Below are 21750 nucleotides of genomic sequence, written 5' to 3' on the forward strand. Positions count from 1 at the left end.
AAAAATAGGACAGGTCATATTTTTTTCACGGCCAGGAAACACGGATCAGGGATGCGGCTGCAAAACGGTGCATTTTCCGATTTTTCCACGGACCCATTGAAAGTCAATGGGTCCGCGAAAAAAAAACGGGAAAACGGCACAACGGCCGCGGATGCACACAACGGTCGTGTGCATGAGGCCTTAGTACGGTATCCTGCTGCTTGGACGGAACATAGTGACTAGTGTTCCATTTCCCTGCAGCTCCACCACAGGGGAAATGAAGCAATACATGCTACTTATCAAATCAATGGGCAGGGGTGCAGATTAGACATTGACTCTACAGGGAGAAATCCTAGTTTGCTGGTCAGGATATGTCCATTACAAGGCTGCGTGTCACTGAAGACCTTTAAACCAGCATACTATGTACTGCTCCTCATCTATACTGATGTTACATTAGCTATATACAATTGTAATAAGAACAGGCACAGGTCTACACACAAACCACAACCTCTGCCCTGTAGTATAATATTATAGCACTTCTCCTATTGATTAATAGTTTTGCATAAAGTTGACATGTACTACCATAGGTTGTACTACATGTAATACAAGTGCTCCATATATTAGCATAGGACTGTACATATAATTCTACAGCTCCATATCTCACTCTATATATAGCCATGGTGCTACTCGTATCAGTATTGGACTATATATGTAATGACTGGGATCCACATATCTCCATATGACCAAAGGGCAGTGTAGAAGATGATGGTGCTCCAAATTTGACTGGAGAGTTGCATATAAGGGTCAGACAGCTCCGTCCTAATGTTTTATGGGTATTTCATTGTAATTTTGCATTAGCCCCACCAACAACCAAAACTACTATGGCTGACAGCTTGATGACCCCCACCTACTTTGGTTGGCCCCACATGCTGCCAATGTAGAGCCACTTATAATATGGGGCTATGTTCGATTTTTTCCCAATCCGCCCAGAGAGACACTCTTTGTAGCCGTTCTCCACTCCAGCTGTATTAATTCAGAGTTGCCTACTAAAGGGCTGTTCACACGAGCGGATGCCGTGCGTGTCATCCAGAGCGTGAATGACAACCAAACCTCGCTCCGGACAGCAGAGACACGGAGCATTAACATGATTGATAATGCTCTTTGCCTCTCTGTGATCTTTTTACTACAAAATCAGTGAGATAAAGTTGTCACCGTGATTTTGTAGCAAAAAGATCACCGAGAGGCAAAGAGCATTATCAATCATGTTATGTCGGGGCTTGGCTGTCATTCATGCTGTGGATGACACGCACGGCATCCACTCGTGTGAAAAAGCCCAAAGGAATTTTTAAATGAGTTTTTTAAGCCAGACAACACCTTTAATGGGCACATACTGTCAGAGATGTACTATTTACTATGAAATGTATCTTTTTTTGAAGGTTGGATTTGATAGTGTCAGAGTTTTTACTAAAAGGACAAAAGCCTTGAGAAAGATTCATAAGCTTATAAAGAAAGGACAGCTGACAACTACAAAGGTGAGTTCGTATTTAACCACCTCAGCCCCCATAGCTTAAACACCCTGAAAGACCAGGCCACTTTTTACACTTCTGACCTACCCTACTTTCACCGTTTATTGCTCGGTCATGCAACTTACCACCCAAATGAATTTTACCTCCTTTTCTTCTCACTAATAGAGCTTTCATTTGGTGGTATTTCATTGCTGCTGACATTTTTACTTTTTTGTTATTAATCGAAATTTAACGATTTTTTTTCAAAAAAATGACATTTTTCAATTTCAGTTGTAAAATTTTGCAAAAAAAAACGACATCCATATATAAATTTTGCTCTAAATTTATTGTTCTACATGTCTTTGATAAAAAAAAAATGTTTGGGTAAAAAAAAATGGTTTGGGTAAAAGTTATAGCGTTTACAAACTATGGTACAAAAATGTGAATTTTCGCTTTTTGAAGCAGCTCTGACTTTCTGAGCACCTGTCATGTTTTCTTGAGGTTTCTACAATGCCCAGACAGTACAAACACCCCACAAATGACCCATTTCGGAAAGTAGACACCCTAAGGTATTCGCTGATGGGCATTGTGAGTTCATAGAACTTTTTAATTTTTTGTCACAAGTTAGCGGAAAATGATGATTTTTTTTTTTTTTTTTTCTTACAAAGTCTCATATTCCACTAACTTGTGACAAAAAATAAAAAAGTTCTATGAACTCACTATGCCCATCAGCGAATACCTTTGGGTGTCTTCTTTCCAAAATGGGGTCACTTGTGGGGTAGTTATACTGCCCTGGCATTCTAGGGGCCCAAATGTGTGGAAAGGAGTTTGAAATCAAATTCTGTAAAAAATGGCCGGTGAAATCCGAAAGGTGCTCTTTGGAATGTGGGCCCCTTTGCCCACCTAGTCTGCAAAAAAGTGTCACACATGTGGTATCTCCGTATTCAGGGGAAGTTGGGGAATGTGTTTTGGGGTGTCATTTTACATATACCCATGCTGGGTGAGAGAAATATCTTGGTCAAATGCCAACTTTGTATAAAAAAAATGGGAAAAGTTGTCTTTTGCCAAGATATTTCTCTCACCCAGCATGGGTATATGTAAAATGACACGCCAAAACACATTCCCCAACTTCTCCTGAATATGGAGATACCACATGTGTGACACTTTTTTGCAGCCTAGGTGGGCAAAGGGGCCCACATTCCAAAGAGCACCTTTCGGATTTCACCGGCCATTTTTTACAGAATTTGATTTCAAACTCCTTTCCACACATTTGGGCCCCTAGAATGCCAGGGCAGTGTAACTACCCCACAAGTGACCCCATTTTGGAAAGAAGACACCCCAAGGTATTCCGTGAGGGGCATGGCGAGTTCCTAGAATCTTTTATTTTTTGTCACAAGTTAGTGGAAAATGATGTGTTTTTTTTTTTTCTATTTTTTCTACAAAGTCTCATATTCCACTAACTTGTGACAAAAAATAAAATTCCATGAATCACTATGCCCATCAGCGAATACCTTGGGGTGTCTTCTTTCAAAAATGGGGTCACTTTGGGGTAGTTATACTGCCCTGGCATTCTAGGGCCCAAATGTGTGGTAAGGAGTTTGAAATCAAATTCTGTAAAAAATGGCCGGTGAAAATCCGAAAGGTGCTCTTTGGAATGTGGGCCCCTTTGCCCACCTAGGCTGCAAAAAAGTGTCACACATGTGGTATCTCCGTATTCAGGAAGAAGTTGGGGAATGTGTTTTGGGGTGTCATTTTACATATACCCATGCTGGGTGAGAGAAATATCTTGGTCAAATGCCAACTTTGTATAAAAAAATGGGGAAAAGTTGTCTTTTGCCAAGATATTTCTCTCAACCAGCATGGGTATATGTAAAATGACACCCCCAAAAACACATTCCCCAACTTCTCCTGAGTACGGGCGATACCACATGTGTGACACTTTTTTGCAGCCTAGATGCGCAAAGGTGCCCAAATTCCTTTTAGGAGGGCATTTTTAGACATTTGGATACCAGACTTCTTCCTCACGCTTTGGGGCTCCTAAAATGCCAGGGCAGTATAAATACCCCACATGTGACCCCATTTTGGAAAGAAGACACCCCAAGGTATTCAATGAGGGGCATGGCGAGTTCATAGAAAAAAAAAAATTTGGGCACAAGTTAGCGGAAATTGATTTCTTTGATTTTTTTTTCTCACAAAGTCTCCCTTTCCGCTCACTTGGGACAAAAATTTCAATCTTTCATGGACTCAATATGCCCCTCAGCGAATACCTTGGGGTGTCTTCTTTCCAAAATTGTGTTTATTTGTGGGGTGTTTGTACTGTCCTGGCATTTGAGGGTCTCCGCAATCATTACATGTATGCCCCAGCATTAGGAGTTTCTGCTATTCTCCTTATATTGAGCATACGGGTAATGAGATTTTTTTTTTTTCCGTTCAGCCTCTGGGCTGAAAGAAAAAAATGAACGGCAGAGATTTCTTCATTCGCATCGATCAATGTGGATGAAAAAATCTCTGCCAAAAAAAAGAAAAAGGCGGGGAAAGGCGTCTGCCAGGACATAGGAGCTCCGCCCAACATCCATACCCACTTAGCTCGTATGCCCTGGCAAACCAGATTTCTGCATTCACATCAATCGATGTGGATGAATAAATCCTTGCCAGGATTTTTTTTTTATATATACAAAGTGTTTGCCAAAGTATATGAACACCCGCCACCTCCCTCAGCTTCATATGCCTCGGCAAACGTATCTTTTACTGCAGAGGAGAAAACCGACTAGCGTGTAATCTGACAGCAGCGCAATGCTTCTGTCAGAATGCACATCAGTGCACTGCAGCTAGTCGATCGGTTGGTCCACCTGGAAGGTAAAAAAAACAAAACAAAAAAGAAAAAACCAGGCCGCAAACGCAATAAATTTATTAACTTTGGAACAGAACATATAAACTTTTTTTAACTGAACGTTAACTTTTTTACTTACCGGTAATTTTTTTTTTTTTTATTTTTTTTTACCTTATAGAACAAACCTCTCCTTCCCCATGGACAATGTGCAAAGCGCAAATCGCACAAAGATGTGGCGAAGTACGTTATGCACTTTATCCCTGGTGAAAGGAGAGGTTTTGCAGCAGCTGTGAATAAAAGGGCCCTAATAGCCCTGTGTGCCTGTCCTGTGCGATGCAATCCCTATGCTAAGTGTGTACCTGGGTGTGGTACTTCCGGAAACACTCTCCAAAGCATAGGGCAGGGTGGTCAGGACAGTCAGGACAGAAATAGCGGGTGTCACGCCTTATTCCACTCCTGCTACAGGACACGACATCTTTTTTTCGGGGTGGACGGTTGGGTTGTGGTACCAGGAACGACACTGGGGAAATGTCGCTCGTGTAGACGGCTAACTACACAGGTGAATGGGGCACGGAACCTTCTGGATACAGGAGGTTCTCGATGATCTCTTCCTGGAATTTGAGGAAGGATCCTGTTCTCCCAGCCTTACTGTAGAGAACAAAACTATTGTACAGAGCCAATTGAATTAAATATACAGACACCTTCTTATACCAGCGTCTGGTGCGTCGGGAAACTAAATACGGAGACAACATCTGGTCATTGAAGTCCACCCCTCCCATGAGCAAATTATAGTCGTGGACTGAGAGGGGCTTTTCAATGACACGGGTTGCTCGCTCAATTTGTATTGTCGTGTCTGCGTGAATGGAGGAGAGCATGTACACGTCACGCTTGTCTCTCCATTTCACCGCGAGCAGTTCTTCGTTACACAAGGCAGCCCTCTCCCCCCTTGCAAGACGGGTGGTAACGAGCCGTTGGGGGAAGCCCACGCGACTAGTTCGCGCGGTGCCACAGGCGCAAATCTGTTCTGGAAACAAATGCCTAAAGAGGGCCACACTTGTGTAGAAATTGTCCACATAAAGATGGTACCCCTTGCCAAATAAGGGTGACACCAAGTCCCAGACTGTCTTCCCACTGCTCCCCAGGTAGTCAGGGCAACCGACCGGCTCCAGGGTCTGATCTTTTCCCTCATAGATCCGAAATTTGTGGGTATAGCCTGTGGCCCTTTCACAGAGCTTATACAATTTGGCCCCATACCGGGCACGCTTGCTTGGGATGTATTGTTTGAAGCCAAGGCGCCCGGTAAAATGTATTAGGGACTCGTCTACGCAGATGTTTTTTCTCGGGGGTATACAAATCTGCAAATTTCTGGTTGAAGTGGTCTATGAGGGGCCGAATTTTGTGGAGCCGGTCAAAAGCTGGGTGGCCTCTGGGACGGGAGGTGGTGTTGTCGCTAAAATGCAGGATACGGAGGATGGCCTCAAATCGTGCCCTGGACATAGCAGCAGAGAACATGGGCATGTGATGAATCGGGTTCGTGGACCAATATGACCGCAATTCATGCTTTTTAGTTAGACCCATGTTGAGGAGAAGGCCCCAGAAAATTTTTAATTTCGGAAAACTTGGACTGGTTTCCACCGGAAAGGCTGGGCATAATAGCTTCCCGGGTTGGCGGATATAAATTGTGTGGCATACCGGTTTGTCTCTGCCACGACTCAAGTCCAAGAGCTCCGCAGTCAAGAACAGCTCAAAAATCCCAGGGCCGAACCGATATGAGCCGTCTCAACCGAACTCCAGACTGGGCGGTGAAAGGGGGAACTACAGGTGCGGCTGAAGTTGGTGACTGCCAATCAGGGTTTGCCAGCACCTCAGGGATTCTAGGGGCTCTACGGGCCTGTCTGTGCGGTGGCTGCGACGGGGTAACTATTGCACGTGCCACCGTACCAGCTTCAACTGCCCTTCTGGTGCTCGCCACGTCACCATGTTGTACGGCAGTGCTGGTACTAGGTCCAGGGAGGGCTGCGCTGCTGGTGTATGCCTCACCACGTGATCCGGCAGCGCCAGCCCCACTCTGCAGCTCTTGAAGCGGATCCTGCATAACCTGTGGTCTAGCGACACGGGGCCGGGTACGCCTGGTTCTATCAGGGATCTCCACCTCCTCGTCCGAACTTTGGGTCAGAGAGCCACTGCTTTCTACAGGTTCATATTCTGACCCGCTAGATTCGTCAGATGAGGGTTCCCATTCCTCATCCGACTGGGTCAGAATCCTGTAGGCCTCTTCAGAAGAATACCCCCTGTTTGACATTTTGGACTACTAAATTTAGGGGTATTCCCTGAGACTACCCAAGAAAAAAAGCAAGCCTGTCTTACAAAGGGGAGGCTAGCGAAGTACCGGAGGCCGCTGCGGTTGATAAAAAATATCAAAACTGATTTTTTTATCGCCGCAGTGCTTGCAAAGTGAATGTGCAGTGATCAAAAAATATATATTTTTTGTCACTGCGGTGGGGCGGGTGTGGGTGAACGCACGTGTGGGGGCGACCGATCAGGCCTGATCGGGCAAACACTGCGTTTTGGGTGGAGGGCGAACTAAAGTGACACTAATACTATTATAGATCTGACCGTGATCAGTTTTGATCACTTACAGATACTATAAAAGTACAAATGCTGATTAGCGATACGCTAATCAGCGAATCAGTGACTGCGGTGCGGTGGGCTGGGCGCTAACCGATCGCTAACTACCTAACCAAGGGGCCTAAACTATCCTAAAACCTAACAGCCAATACTAGTGGGAAAAAAAAGTGACAGTTTACACTGATCACTTTTTGTCTTTCACTAACTGATTGACAGGGGGCGATCAAGGGGTGATCAAAGGGTTAATTGGGGTGCAGGGGGTGATCTGGGGCTAAAGTGTGGTGTTGGTGCTACTCACTGTGAAGTCTGCTCCTCTGCTGGATCCAACCGACGAAAAGGACCAGCAGAGGAGCAGACAAGCCATATAACAGATCATATTTACTAATATGATCTGTTATATGGCTTGTGATTCGTTTTTTTGAAAATCGCCAGCCTGCCAGCCAATGATCGTTGCTGGCAGGCTGGTGACGAAATTGTTCTTTAACTTTTGCCGGCCCGCGATGCGCATGCGCGGGCCGGCTTTGAGCGAAATCTCGCGTCTCGCGAGATGACGCGTATATGCGTGACTCTGCGCAGCGCTGCCACCTCCGGAACGCGATCCTGCGTTAGGCGGTCCGGAGGTGGTTAAAGATTTTCAACCCCATTCCTGTTTGGAAGCAAGAACAGTTGTTGAGGGTGAGAAAAGTGTGGAGGGGGGAATAGGGAGAGATCTCTGAATGGTTTTACATATGTACTTTAGCTTATTTAATATAACATGTTCGCCATTATTATATTATATTTGGATCTAAGTAAGTGGCTAGTATGGTTGAAATTCCGTCAGTACAAGGCCCCTTTCATACGAGCGAGTGCAATGCGTGACGTGAACGCATTGAACCCGCACTGAATCCGGACCCATTCATTTCTATGGGGCTGTGCACATGAGCGGTGATTTTCACTCATCACTTGTGCGTTGCGTGAAAATCGCAGCATGTTCTATATTCTGCGTTTTTCACGCAACGCAGGCCCCATAGAATTGAATGTGCGGATGCACATAAGGGTAAATAATACAATCTACACAACACCTAACCCAAACCCGAACTTCTGTGAAGAAGTTCGGGTTTGGGTACCACATTCAGTTTTTATCACGCGCGTGCAAAACATATTGCACTCGCGCAATAAAAACTGAACAACGGAACGCAATCTCAGTCAAAACCGGACCTTATCCGGACACGCTCGTCTGCAAGGGGCCCAAAACTTTCACCCTTCATTATCAGTGAAACTAAGGAGCGTGTGATTAAACTTAATGGTGAGATTTATTTTAAAAAATCTGTTTTTATTCATTTTTCTATCTCTAGTGCAGGGAAGGGTATGCCCTTAGAATAGGGGTGGTCACCCGTGCTGATCGGCTGTTTGATGCGGTCCCCACGTCCTCTACCTAGACCAGTGACGTCATGTTCATTGGTCACATGGCCTAGGCTCAGCTCGGTCCCATTCAAGTCAAATAGACGGCGCTGTGCTTGATAAACTGTAGCCTCATCAAACAGCTGATTGGCGGGGCTGTCGGACCTCCATCAATCGCATACTGATGACCTATCCTGAGGATAGGTCATCAGTCTAAAACACTTGGAAAACCCCTTTAACCATATAAGGCTACTTTCACACTCGCGTTTGGTGCGGATCCGTCATGGATCTGCACAGATGGATCCGTTCAGATAATACATCCGTTCAGAATGGATCCGTTTGTATTATCTTTAACACAGCCAAGACGGATCCGTCTTGAACACCACTGAAAGTCAATGGAGGACGGATCCGTTTTCTGTTGTGCCAGATTGTGTCATAGAAAACGGATCCGTCCCCATTGACTTACATTGTGTGTTAGAATGGATCCATTTGGCTCAGTTTCGTCATATGGACACCAAAACGATGCGAGCAGCGTTTTGGTGTCCGCCTCCAAAGTGGAATGGAGACGGAACGAAGGCAAACTGATGCACTCTGAGCAGATCCTTTTCCATTCAGAATGCATTAGGACAAAACTGATCCGTTTTGGACCGCTTGTGAGAGCCCTGAACGGATGTCAGGAACAGATACCAAAACGCCAGTGTGAAAGTAGCCTAACTAAGGCCAGATGCGTTGCGAATGCGTTCAGTGAAAAATGCGCGATTTCGCAAACAAAGCCATTCAGTTTTGTCTGCGATCGCGTTCAGTTGTTCAGTTTTTATCTCGCGGGTGCAATGCGATTTAGGCCTCATGCACACGACTGTTCTGTTTTTTTTAGGTCTGCAAACCGCGGATCTGCAAAAAACGTAAGCCACCGTGTGCCTTCCGCAATTTGCGGAACGGAACAGGTGGCCCATTGTAGAAATGCAAATTCTTGTCCGCAAAATGGACAAGAATAGGACATGCTATATTTTTTTTCCGGGGCCACAGAACGGTGCAACGGATGCGGACAGCACACGGAGTGCTGTCGGCACCTTTTGCGGCCCCATTGAAGTGAATAGGTCCGCATCCGAGCCGCAAAAACAACGTTCGTGTGCATGAGGCCTTAATCCGTTTTGCACGCGCGTGATAAAAAACTGAAGGTATACAAACAAGATCTCTTAGCAACCATCCTTGAAAAACGCACTGCACCCGCACTTGCTTGCGGATGCGAAGCGATTTTCACGCAGCTCTATTCACTTCTATGGGGCCAGCGTTGCGTGAAAATCACAGAATATAGAACATGCTGCAATTTTCACGCAACGCACAAGTGATGCGTGAAAAAACCAACGCACATGTACACAGCCCCATTGAAATGACTGGTTCCGGATTTCGTGCGGGCGCAACCACAACCGGGGTAATTGTGGTTCAACCATATACAAAGAACATACACAATTTCTTTATAATGCAAAATCCACTTTAAATAGATTGCGCTGACCAGATTGTGTTGTGTTAAGTTCCGTCATAACATTTTCAAGTATCCCAAAATCCAAAAAGCAGTGTCATAACAGATAGTCTAAATGGCCTTCATGGACTTTGTAATACTAAGTATGCACGTTTAGGGCATCTATCAGCAGATCTGTACCTATGAAACTGGCTGACCTGTTGCATGTGCGCTTGGCAGCTGATGGCATCTGTGTTGGTCCCATGTTCATATGTGCCCACATTGCGAGAAAAAGTATGCTTAAATATATGCAAATACATTTGCCTCTAGGAGCAATGGGGGCGTTACCATTACACCTAGAGGCTCTGCTCTCTCTGCAACTGCCGCACCCTCTGTACTTTGATTGACAGGACCAACCAGTGTAAACTTGATCACACCTGTCCCTGACTTCTCCTAAAGTCTCACATTGCGCCGTGGTAATGTCTTCTTCAGTATGCGACGCAGTACAAGAAGAGGCTTGCCGCCAGTTCTCTCTTTGCGCTGCGAGATTCTTTTCTTTACTGCGCGTGTGCTGGATAAGAAGCACACAGCGTTAGCGCGAGACTTTAGGAGAAGTCAGGGCCAGGTGTGATGATGATCCACTGCCTGATCCTATCAAAGCACAGAGGCCACGGCAGTTGCAGAGAGAGTTGAGCCTGTAGGAGTAACAGCAACGCCCCTGTTGATCCTAAAGGCTAATTTGCATATATTTAAAGGGGACCTGTCACCATTCCTGACTTGTCTGTTTTAGTAACTACTTGCATTCCCCATGTAATAAAAATTCTGGAGCATCTCTTCTTATGGCTCTATGTTGTGCCTTTCCTGTATTATTCCTGTTGGAAGCTTACAAATAAACTGCCAGCAGTCTGCAGTAAAGTTACTGCTGGATGTTACCAGTTGTGGGTGTGTCAGACTCTACTCAGTAATTGCTGCTGGTGTCAGACTGTGTAGGGACACACCACCAACTGGTAACACCCATCTGTACCCTTACTGCAGACTGCTAGCAATTCATAACTTCTAGTAGAAATAACAGAGGAATGGAACAACATAGAGTCATAGGAATAGATGCTTCAGAATTGTTATTACATGAGGAATGTAAATAGTTACTAAAGCAGACATGTCAGGAGAGGGTCAAGTCCTATTTAAGCATCATGTGCAATTCAGGCTAATATGAACATGGGACCAACATAGATGCCTTCAGCTGCCAAGTGCACATACACAGGTCAGCATAGGTGCAAATCTGCTGAGAGATCCCCTTTAACTATTTATTTTTTGATTTTGCTCATTTGACTGCAGGACATTTTTTTTGTATAACAAAGAATGTGACAACAAATAAAATGGTCTGGGACAAATGAGCAGTAATACTAATTTGATGAGCACTGTTCGACATGTGGTGTCATCTACTACTCAGACAGCATAGTGATTAAATGGTTAGCAAAGTTGTATTGCAGTATTATGGTCGTATTTCAACTGTAACCTAGAGCAACATCTGCATGGAGTTTATATGTTCTCCCCGTGTTTGTGTGGGTTTTTTCTAGATATTCTGGTTTCCTGCCACGCTCCAAAAATATACCAATGAAATTGACCCAAATGTGTGTTGGGGATAAGTGCCTATATGGCCGCCACTGCTAAAACATCCTTCACTCTTTTGGGAAGGATTTCATTCATCCAGAAGAGCATTTGTGAGGTGGATCTGATGGTGGATGAGAGGGACTGGCTCACAATCTCCATTCTAGTTCATCCCAAACGTGTTTGATGGGTTAAGGTCAGGGCCCTCTGTGGGTCACTCAAGTTCTCCCACACCAACCTCACCCAACCATGCTTTTATGAACCTTGTTTTGTGCCTTAGTGCATAGCCATGCTGGAACAGAAAAGAGCCTTCCAAACTGCTCCCACCAAAGTTGGAAGCTGTGACACAGTGAGAGGTTTGGTCTGGGAAAACAGGTATTTTACTCCCAGCATGTGCTGCTGGGCTGAATTACGCCAGGTGAGGTCAATAACGGACTGGATTTTAAGTGTCGGTCAGGGTTGTGGCAGCACCTGGTTGTCCTTAAATAGGCCAGCTGGGTCAGAAGCCAGTCCTCTCTGTGTTGGGATCTGTGAGCCTTGTGTCTGGATAAAGGCTTGCTACCTGTTTGGCGTAAAAACAGGTTGTGCTGCTATGGTCAAGGATTGCTGCATGGTGTGAATTACCACCCACACCGCAAGGTGACTTTTTGTTTGAATATGACTGCTTGTTTTGTCACCTGCCTAAAGTGTGAATAAAACACTGAACTGTTTGATCCAAAGAACTTGTTGTTACCTCTATACTGCCTCCGCTAATCCTGTCTACCAGAGCGAAACTCCACAAAGCATACAAAAGTCTTGGTATGCCAAAACATTAAGATTTCCCTTTACTGGAAATAGGGGGCCTAGGCCACCCCCTGAAAAACAATCCCACAACATTATCTCTCCTCCACCAAACTCCTGGCTATCATCAAACCCAGACTCATCCATCAGACTGCCAGATATGCTTGGTTATGTAAGGTTTGCATGTAGCTGCTCGACCATGGAAACCCGTGCCATGAATTTCCCAGTGCACAGATTTTGTGCTGATGTTAATGCCAGAGGAGTTTTGGAACTCTTCAGTTATTGAGCCAGCAGAGTGTTTACAACTTTTATGCACCATGCACCTCAGCACTTGATGACCTCACTCTAATGTTATGTGATCTGCCACTTCATAGGTGAGTAGCTGTGGTTCTGTTACATCTGCGGCCCCAGGCCACTGCTGCTCTGCCCACCTCTCTTTGCAACCCAAACACGGCTCACGGCTCCTGCTGTCTCCTTCTCTCTGGCAGGTCTGGATGCCAGGCTTGCTGTGTCGCTCCATGCAGGAGTTGGCCTGCTTGCCAGCACGGCCTCACGTGCGCTTCCACCAGCTGTTTAAGGCCAGCACGTGTGCACCCAAATCTTCACCAGCCATTGGCTGGCAACCTGAAACAGGCAGTGGTCAGTAAAGGGGCAGAGAAATAGTTTATAGCTCTTAACAGACTCTAGAAAGCTAGAGAGACCTAGCAAGGTCTTTAGAGACCAAATTGCTCAGGCAAGGAAGTGAGGTCAGCAGCACAGTTATATAGGAGGACTGATGTGCTCATTAGTCAAGCAGCTGAGCTCAGGATCAAGGAATTAACTTCTGCAGTGCTGCAGAGAAAAGTCTTTCTTATAAACACACTGGAATAGGCCTTGCAGCCTGGCTGCAGCCTGCAGGACACATGAGTCGGGTGGCCAGGCAGAAGTTAGGTGAGTCATGCGATTGCCGTGCCAACCCCAGATAGAGGGATGGTGGCAGGCAAGATGCGCCACCATGACACAACCCTGCTGTACTTTCCAGCATGCTAATATCCTGAAAAGGTATCCTTACTGTTGTCTGCACATGTACCGACTTTCTGCCCGTTTGCTAGATTCTGACCCTCGCTGCCCTACCTGACGTCCGTATGGACCAATCTCTGCCTGCCTTGACCTCAGACCGCTTACCATATAGCACAAACTCTGTGTGCTCTAACCTCAGCCTATCCCTGATTTAAAAAAAATTTGACCATTGGTGTTTCTGACCCTAGTGGGTTAGCTGTCAATTAGACAGCAGCCTGCTGGTTCCCCTGAAGTGAAGCTCATATTCCTCTACCAGGGGAATGCACTTAGGATAGGCCCAAAGCCAAATTTGTTCAGTAACCAAGAGGTTTCACACTCACTGCACTAACAGATTCCTGAAGACTTCCGCTTTGCAATACCCACTTACAATTGAACGGGAATATCTAGGAGAGAAGTAATTCCACAAACTGACTTGAAGCAACAGGGGTATCAATGACAGTACCACACTTTAATTCAGTTGTCTCTTTAGAACAACTCTATTCCTTGACAAATGTCTGTAAAGTCAGAATTTTATACACCTGTGGCAATATGACTGAATGAAACCCCCTAAATTCAGTGATTAAGAAGTGTGTCCCAATACTTTTTTCCAATAGGTGTATATTGATATCCAATCCCTGCAGACATACCGGAAAAATTTGAGCAGACCTCATATACACTAACATCATTGGATTCCACATCAATTGTTATAGCAACGTAGAACTGACTACATACCAGCCCAAACAAGTAGAGGACATTCATGAAATCTATAACCAACATGTCTGCTTTCAATTTACACTGTGTTTGCAAAGTACATTGCATTCTCTTTTGGCCCCCATATTGTCAAAGGTGACTTATGGTTTGACCGCTGTGCTGGGTGCTAAGTTCTAATGTGAATTCAGCATAGCAGCAAATAATGACCAAAAGCTTAAATGTTATTTTTTAATATTGGGGGACAAATATTTTAATCATCATCATCATCATCATCATCAATCAATGGTCATACTGAAAGAGGAAAGAACACATTGTCTATGTCTTTTTCAGAATGGTATAATCACCCCAGTGGGTATAGACAACTTGGGATATGACTCACAAGATGACCCTGAAGATCCTCAAGGACCTGAGAATGATGGCATTCAAACAAAAGAAGTTGAGATTCAAGTAGACTGGAACTCAGAGTTGCCCGTTAAAGTTTCTGTCCCAAAAGTGACCATCCACAGCGTTATTTTTGATTTCAGCCAAATAACTTTCCTTGATGTGGTCGCCGTGAAAGTCCTTAAGCTGGTAATTTCATATAATGTGTAATATAGCTGTGAATTCAATTATCAGAACATTGAAAATGCGTAATGTCATCACCTTAATGTACGTATTTTCTCCCACAGATATTTAAAGAATTTAGGAGGATTGATGTAGATCCTTACATTGCTGCTTGTGACGGTAAATATACACAATAAAGTGGTTCTCTGCTTTGGACAATCCCTACTTGTTAGAAGGGTCCCTTGAAAATAAGTCGAACACAAAATCTACCCTTTTACGACTCCCATTCCCAGAAATCAGCTGTCACATGTGAGAAAAACTGTGTTTAATTTCTCTGCAGGGCAACCAAAGGAGAAATTAAGCATTACACAGTTCTCTTTCAAATCAATGGGTTGTCTGTGTAATGCAAGACAGGACAGGTCCTCTAGAGTGAAATGATCCTTGGAACTGCTCTTTCCAGAGGCCAAGAGATAAGAATCCTAAGCAAGGGAGCACCTCTATTAAATCGATGCATAAAAATGGCTTTTCTAAATTAGGATAAAACCTTGAAAGGGTTAATCCCAAGAAAAGTATGTATCACCTGTCCATAGAATAGGCAAAAATGTTGGCTCGATTATGAGAACACGGAGGCCCAAGTACCCTTTTTAAATGGAGCTGTAGTGTGCATGCCAGTCCATTGCTCCCTTCCCATCTATTGGACTTAAAAGGAGTCTGTCACCAACAGCACTTACATGGCGCTGTAGCACACCTATACAGGATTCTAATGGTACCTTTGTTATTTTCTTTAGACATCCAGAAGCAGGAAAAACGACGTTTATTTCATATGCAAATGAGCACTCGCAAGTGCCCAGGGGCGGTGTTCCGTGTGTAGGTGCCCAGGCTGACCTGCCTTTTTAACCGTTACTCCTCCCCCAGCCTCTTCCTTTTCCCGCCTTCCTATTACCTTGTATCATCGCTAGGTCCGGCCGAGATCTCGCGCCTGTGCACTGCTTCGCCGGGCCGGGGCATGCACACTGCAATGCCCCTTTTTGGGTACGGCATCAATTAAACTAGTGCACATGCGCCAGCCGGCGAAGCAGTGCACAGGCGCGGGATCTCGGCCGGACCTAGGGATGATACAAGTGAATAGGAGGGCGGGCAAAGGAAGAGGCTGGGGGAGGAGTAACGGTTAAAAAGGCAGAGCAGCCTGGGCACCTACACACGGAACACTGCCCCTGGGCACTTGTGAGTGCTCATTTGCATATGAAATAAACGTTGTTTTTCCTGCTTCGGAATGTCTAAAGAAAATAACAAAGGTACCATTAGAATCATGTATAGGTGTGCTACAGCGCCATGTAAGCGCTGTATATGGCCATATGGAAGTGACAGACTCCCTTTACCAGTGCTGTCTACTTCGGCCGTGTAGATGTGAATTGACCAATAAGCACACTAATGCTCCAATAAAATAAGATAAATTGAGTCACTAGGTTTCAATGGTACTTGCGCTGCTGGTCTCCCGAAATGAAGTGGGTTCTTCACAAATGTAAAATGTTAATATAGTGGGACCGCGCTGCTCCTCATTCACACACAGCGTTTTTCCACGAATGCAGGTATTCACTTTATCTGGCCCAAGACAGACACCCTTCAGTTGGATCGCAGTGTGCTTCTACGCAGATTGAAACTCAGCATATCTATGCTGGATCGTCGTAGGCTCCTCTGCAAGATGTCATAAATCACACAATAGTGAGAGTACCTCCGGCACAGTTAAAAATTCTGCTTTATTATACTCACAGAAATAAAATGATTTTTCAGCATATCAATATAGCAATATTCTTTCCGCACAGCCCGACCCGGGTTTCACATGTAGCTTTGTCAGGGGCGAGAATCTGCCACGCCTAGGGTAGGCGGTTATTTAACCCCCTTCCCCCAACATGGCACAGCTGATGATTATATTACCCATCCAATTGCACAAAGGAATTCTCCAAAATGCTCATATTCCAAATAAAACACATAAAACACATTCCATTCATCTTTCAGAAATCCACATACAAAATATCGCAATTACTGTATATAGTTTTTTCATGCTGACTCTCCCCATTGGGAATTGTATTACAAACACGGCTAGGTCAACCAACTTCCAAGTGCTTCATTCATAAAGTCACACGTCCAGGTAGGTTCCCTCCCCCTGCTGGACAATTCACTACTCCACACTTTCACTGCTCCGGTGCACTACAATGCCAATATTCCAAATACATTCAAACTAAGCAGGGCTTGAGGTCGAATTCAATATTCATCCCTTTAGGTTGAAGGGTGCTTAGTTTATATATCCATTCGATCTCTCTTCTGTTTATTTGCATAACTGGGTCCCCACCCCGCCAATGGGGTTTGACCAGTTCCACTCCCACGAATTTCAAACCCCTAGGGTTCTTTTCATGGTGCTCCTTAATCTTTCAAGATTCTATTTTTGCAGCCTATACAAAAGCCGCACCATGTCAATTTCTGCGTATAATCTTTTTTGGGGACAGTCGAAATTACGCTGTGTACTAGACGTGTGTTCAGATTAGGAGCCTTCTTATATATAATTTCTGGCCTCCTAGGTATCTCCTTCCCCAGGATGGGGTCGTTCTTCAGTATTGCCCAATTTCTTTTAAGCGCGTTTTTCAGGAACCCTGCATTGGCATTATATTGCGTCATGAACATGAAATGGAAATCCCTCTCCTTCTTATGCTTTTTTCCACAATCACCCTCTATTTTACAAGCCTCCAAATTATTTCGGCACTCATCCAACTCCTCCTCCTCATATCCTTTTTCCACAAACCTTTCTTTAATCACTTTGCTCTGCTTCCTATAATCTTCTACTTTTGTACAGTTACGTGCTATTCTTTTAAACTGCCCTTTTGGAATGTTATTTAGCCATACATCATGATGGCAACTGGTCCTATCAATATATGCATTCATGTCTGTTTCTTTAAAGTAGGTTCTTGTAGTCAACTTTCCATTTTCCAAGGAAATACAGAGATCTAGGAAATTAACCTCCACATTGCTTATATTACTGGTAAAGTGCAAATTCCAGTTGTTCTCATTCAAATTCTGGATGAGTGCTTCCAGCCCCCTTTTTTCTCCCACCCAGATTAAAAGGCAGTAGTCGATGAATCTCCTCCATACCCGCCATTCACCTCCATAGGTTTTCTTTCCTAGTATCGGGATGATGCTCTCCTCCTCCCATGCCCCCATAAAAATGTTTGCGAAACTGGGTGCGAATTTCGCACCCATCGCAGTTCCGATGCATTGGACATAAAAGTTCCCATCAAACCAGAAATAGTTGTGGTCTAGACAGTACTCTACGCACCTCAAGATAAATGTACCTTGTGTGTCTGTCATTAGTGGGTCTTTTAACACCTGGTTCTCTATAGCTTTCACTCCTAAGGCCTTCGGTATCACAGTATACAATGATGTCACGTCGACTGTCGCCAGCCATACCTCCTCTCGATGCACATCTAGTTTTTTTATCAGATCTAATACACTACCCGTATCCTTCAAATATGAAGGAATTCATGTGACATATTTTTGTAGGTGAAAGTCTATGTACTCAGTGATCCTGCTTGTAAGGGAGTTGATCCCCAAAACTATGGGCCTGCCTGGGGGTTTAAGGAGACACTATTTTTGGTAGGTGGTATATCACCGGGGTTACTGGATATTTTACAGTTAGGTACTCAAGTTCTTTCTTATTTAAGATGTCATCCCTAAGGCCATCTTTTAATAATACATCCAGAGTATAAGAAGACATTGGATGTATTATTAAAATAAAGAATATTGCTATATTGATATGCTGAAAAATCTTTTTATTTCTGTGAGTATAATAAAGCAGAATTTTTAACTGTGCCGGAGGTACTCTCACTATTGTGCAGTTTATGACATCTTGAAGAGGAGCCTACGATGATCCAGCATAGATATGCTGAGTTTCAATCTGTGTAGAAGCACACTGCGATCCAACTGAAGGGCGTCTGTCTTGGGCCAGATAAAGTGAATACCTGCATTCGTGGAAAAACGCTCTGTGTGTGAATGAGGAGCAGCGCGGTCCCACTATATTAACTTTTTTCACTAATGCTCCAGTTTGAGAGGAGACTCAGAGAACCCATCAGTTGGGCCTCGTGTAATCAGACACATGCTCTATCCCGTGGGTAGGTGATAAATACTTTATATGGGATAACCCCTTTAATTGGAAAATCCTGAAATGAATCATTGGGAAATTTGGTATCAGATGTAGAATCTGGGACAATTCTATTAATACCAAATATATGAAACTGCTGCCAGCCCAGGATGTGTAGTGTCCATCAGTCTTCTTTTAGTCTACACAACCATGGGCCACAAGCAAATGAAAAGTATGTAGGGAATGATAAGTGATCTACCAATCATAAATGGCAAAATTATCCATTGATGAGCAGTCAGACTACTGTAATTGATATGACCATGGTGACAATGGGCTTCGACAAATGGAAATCTACTGGAAAAAAATATTAGGTTACTAATCACACTGCATTTAATGGCAGCAGAAATGCTATAGTGGTCTGAAGAGCCTGGTGATTTGGAAGTAGTCACATCTTTCATTTCTGCAGATAACATGTTTAAGAAAATGGAGGACTGCTCTTTCTTTGATGACACAATCAAGCCTGATGTCTTTTTCCTCACGGTTCATGATGCTGTCTTACAAGTAGAACATACACAGAAATTCAAGAATGGAAATGATCCTATACTAGAGAAGGTATGAAAAACATGGGATGGAGAACTGAAAATTATGCTGGGGCAATTTAACAATAAGTGCTTTCAGGGCTGTGAAATCTGGTGGATTTTGTCATTTAGCCACTGCCTTAAAATGTTTCCCCCCCCCCAGATTTCACTAATGAAGGATTCGAAAACTCCATTTGAACATCTGTTTATGGATCCAGCATACCAGGAGCTACAAGAACCAGACGAGGTGAGAAGAAATTTGTTTACGTATAATAATGTTAGAATCTTACCAAAATAATTTTTATATTAAATTAAAATGTGATACAGCAACTGACACCAAACAAATTACCTGGGTATTTACCAACTGAAACCAAACATCTGTGATAACTGGAGAGTTTTACCCTCTCTTTTATTTAAAAGATTTCCCATCCGCTGGCCCAAAAGTAGTGCATTTTAGAAGGTGCTGTCTAGTGGACACATTCCTTTTAACAGACAGATGGTCAGGTACCTGCCCCCTGTACTCTTCATATCTAAGTTATGATCTAAGCCACAGTTCACTTTTATTTGGAAATGTAATGGCTTTTATCCCCTCTGAAGAAGGCAATATTGTTCTTTTGAGTATCTAAGCTAATGAACTTATGGACTCTGTTTCCTTGACAGGCAATGAGAGCGTTGGCATATTGAAGAAAATAAAGAACGCTGCTGTAACTAATTCATCACATATCTGGACTGAATTTTTATTAATATTAATTCAACTTTTGCTAACAATAAAATCAGACCTAACATTGCTAACAATGATCAGACCTACAAAGTAAGCCTCTCCAAGCCACACTTGTCTTGCCTTTCCAGAAGGTCCTGAGAAATTCAAAGTCCACAAATTATGACAGATCTATTCATTATGGCTTGTGCCATGTTATTCTGTAAACATAAGATGTATGAACTTACAGCTGCAGGTCACTATGGACTAGATAATCTTATAAATCCTCAGAGTTTTAGAAGTCATTACTTAGACCTACTAATCAGTATATGCGTGCTTGCTCTCCTGTTAGTTAATAAACTATACCAAACCTTTAGGACAGAACCTGGTGCTGCTCACTACATCTACTTAAAGAGGTATTCCGAATTTTATGATTACAATTATTTGTTTAGAGAACGGACAATTTTCTAACATATATGTATTTAAATCGCAGACCTCTAGGATATCACAACTAGTGTTGAGCAAATCGAAGTTCACGAAGTAGACTTCAATCCGAATTTCAGGAAAAATTCAATTTGCCACAAAGCCAAATTTCCTCATGCTTCGTGGTAATGAATACATTTTCCCTAAAATGGCAGTAAATCAAAAGAAAATCATACTCACCTCATCCATTTGCGCACAAAGAGTCCTCCGTGGCCATCTTGAAGATCCCACATGAAATCTCGTGCGCCGTGACGACCAGCAAAAAGACTTAATCACGCACCGCGCAAGTGTCTCGCTAGATCTTTAAGCAAGATGACCGCAGCGTGCTCTTCGCCATCAAATGGATGAAGTGAGTATTTCTAACGTCATCAAGCCTGGCTCTGTCAATCAAAGTAGAGAGGGAATGTCAGTTGCAGAGAGGCAACACTCACGTTGCTCCTAAAGGCTCATTTGCATACATTAAAACCCAATTTTTTTCAACAATGCGGGCACATATGAACATGGACCAACACAGATGCCTTCAGCTGCCAAGTGCACATGCAACAGGTCAACCAGTTTCATAAATACAAATCTGCTGAGAGATCCCCTTTTGTTACAGCAGGCAACAGTCCACATCAGACAGTATGGTCATTTACCGTAGATACAATAAATACACATCTAAAATATTTTATAAAATTATACACATTGTGGAGATGTTTCAGGATTGCGCAAGAAGAAAGCAGGAAATGAACGAGACCTCTTAGATAATAATAATGGCAATAAAAGAAGGCAACCTCTGTCATGGTGCGAAGGCTGCTTTCACCAGCACTATTTATTCTTGTTCTTCTGCTCCGTTATTTTCGTTCTTTTCTTCCTATAACAGAGGCGCAGGATTCCACACATAACTGAAGTGAATAGAACCAAACAGATCCAGTTGACTATAATGGGATCCGTTCGGTTTCCGTCCTGGAGAATATTTCTTTAGTGGAGAGAAAAGTCCTGCATGCAGAACTTTCCTCTTAACTATTTTTGACAATTTCCGTGATGGAAGCCCCGAATGGAGCTTCTGACGCAGGCGTGAAAGGAGCCTTACACACCAATACAGGTTTTGCCAAAGTTGATTCTGTTGTAAGACACAATGACCACCATAGATAAAACAATGGCACCACAGTGTCAAAGTACATTTGTTGTCTGTGTCCTCAACACTATATTTTATTTATATATATATATATATATATATATATATATATAGTACAGACCAAAAGTTTGGACACACCTCATTCAAAGAGTTTTCTTTATTTTCATGACTATGAAGGCATCAAAACTATGAATTAACACATGTGGAATTATATACATAACAAACAAGTGTGAAACAACTGAAAATATGTCATATTCTAGGTTCTTCAAAGTAGCCACCTTTTGC

At 43.6% G+C, this 21750-nt stretch overlaps 1 pseudogene; it reads left to right on the forward strand.

Annotated features, from left to right (window-relative positions):
• LOC121005602 overlaps positions 1-20171 on the forward strand; it is a 167271-nt pseudogene extending 147100 nt beyond the window's left edge.
• Positions 20172-21750: the final 1579 nt, after the last annotated feature.

The sequence above is a fragment of the Bufo bufo genome, chromosome 6, assembly GCF_905171765.1.
Source record: "Bufo bufo chromosome 6, aBufBuf1.1, whole genome shotgun sequence".
In the NCBI taxonomy this organism is placed as follows: domain Eukaryota; kingdom Metazoa; phylum Chordata; class Amphibia; order Anura; family Bufonidae; genus Bufo; species Bufo bufo.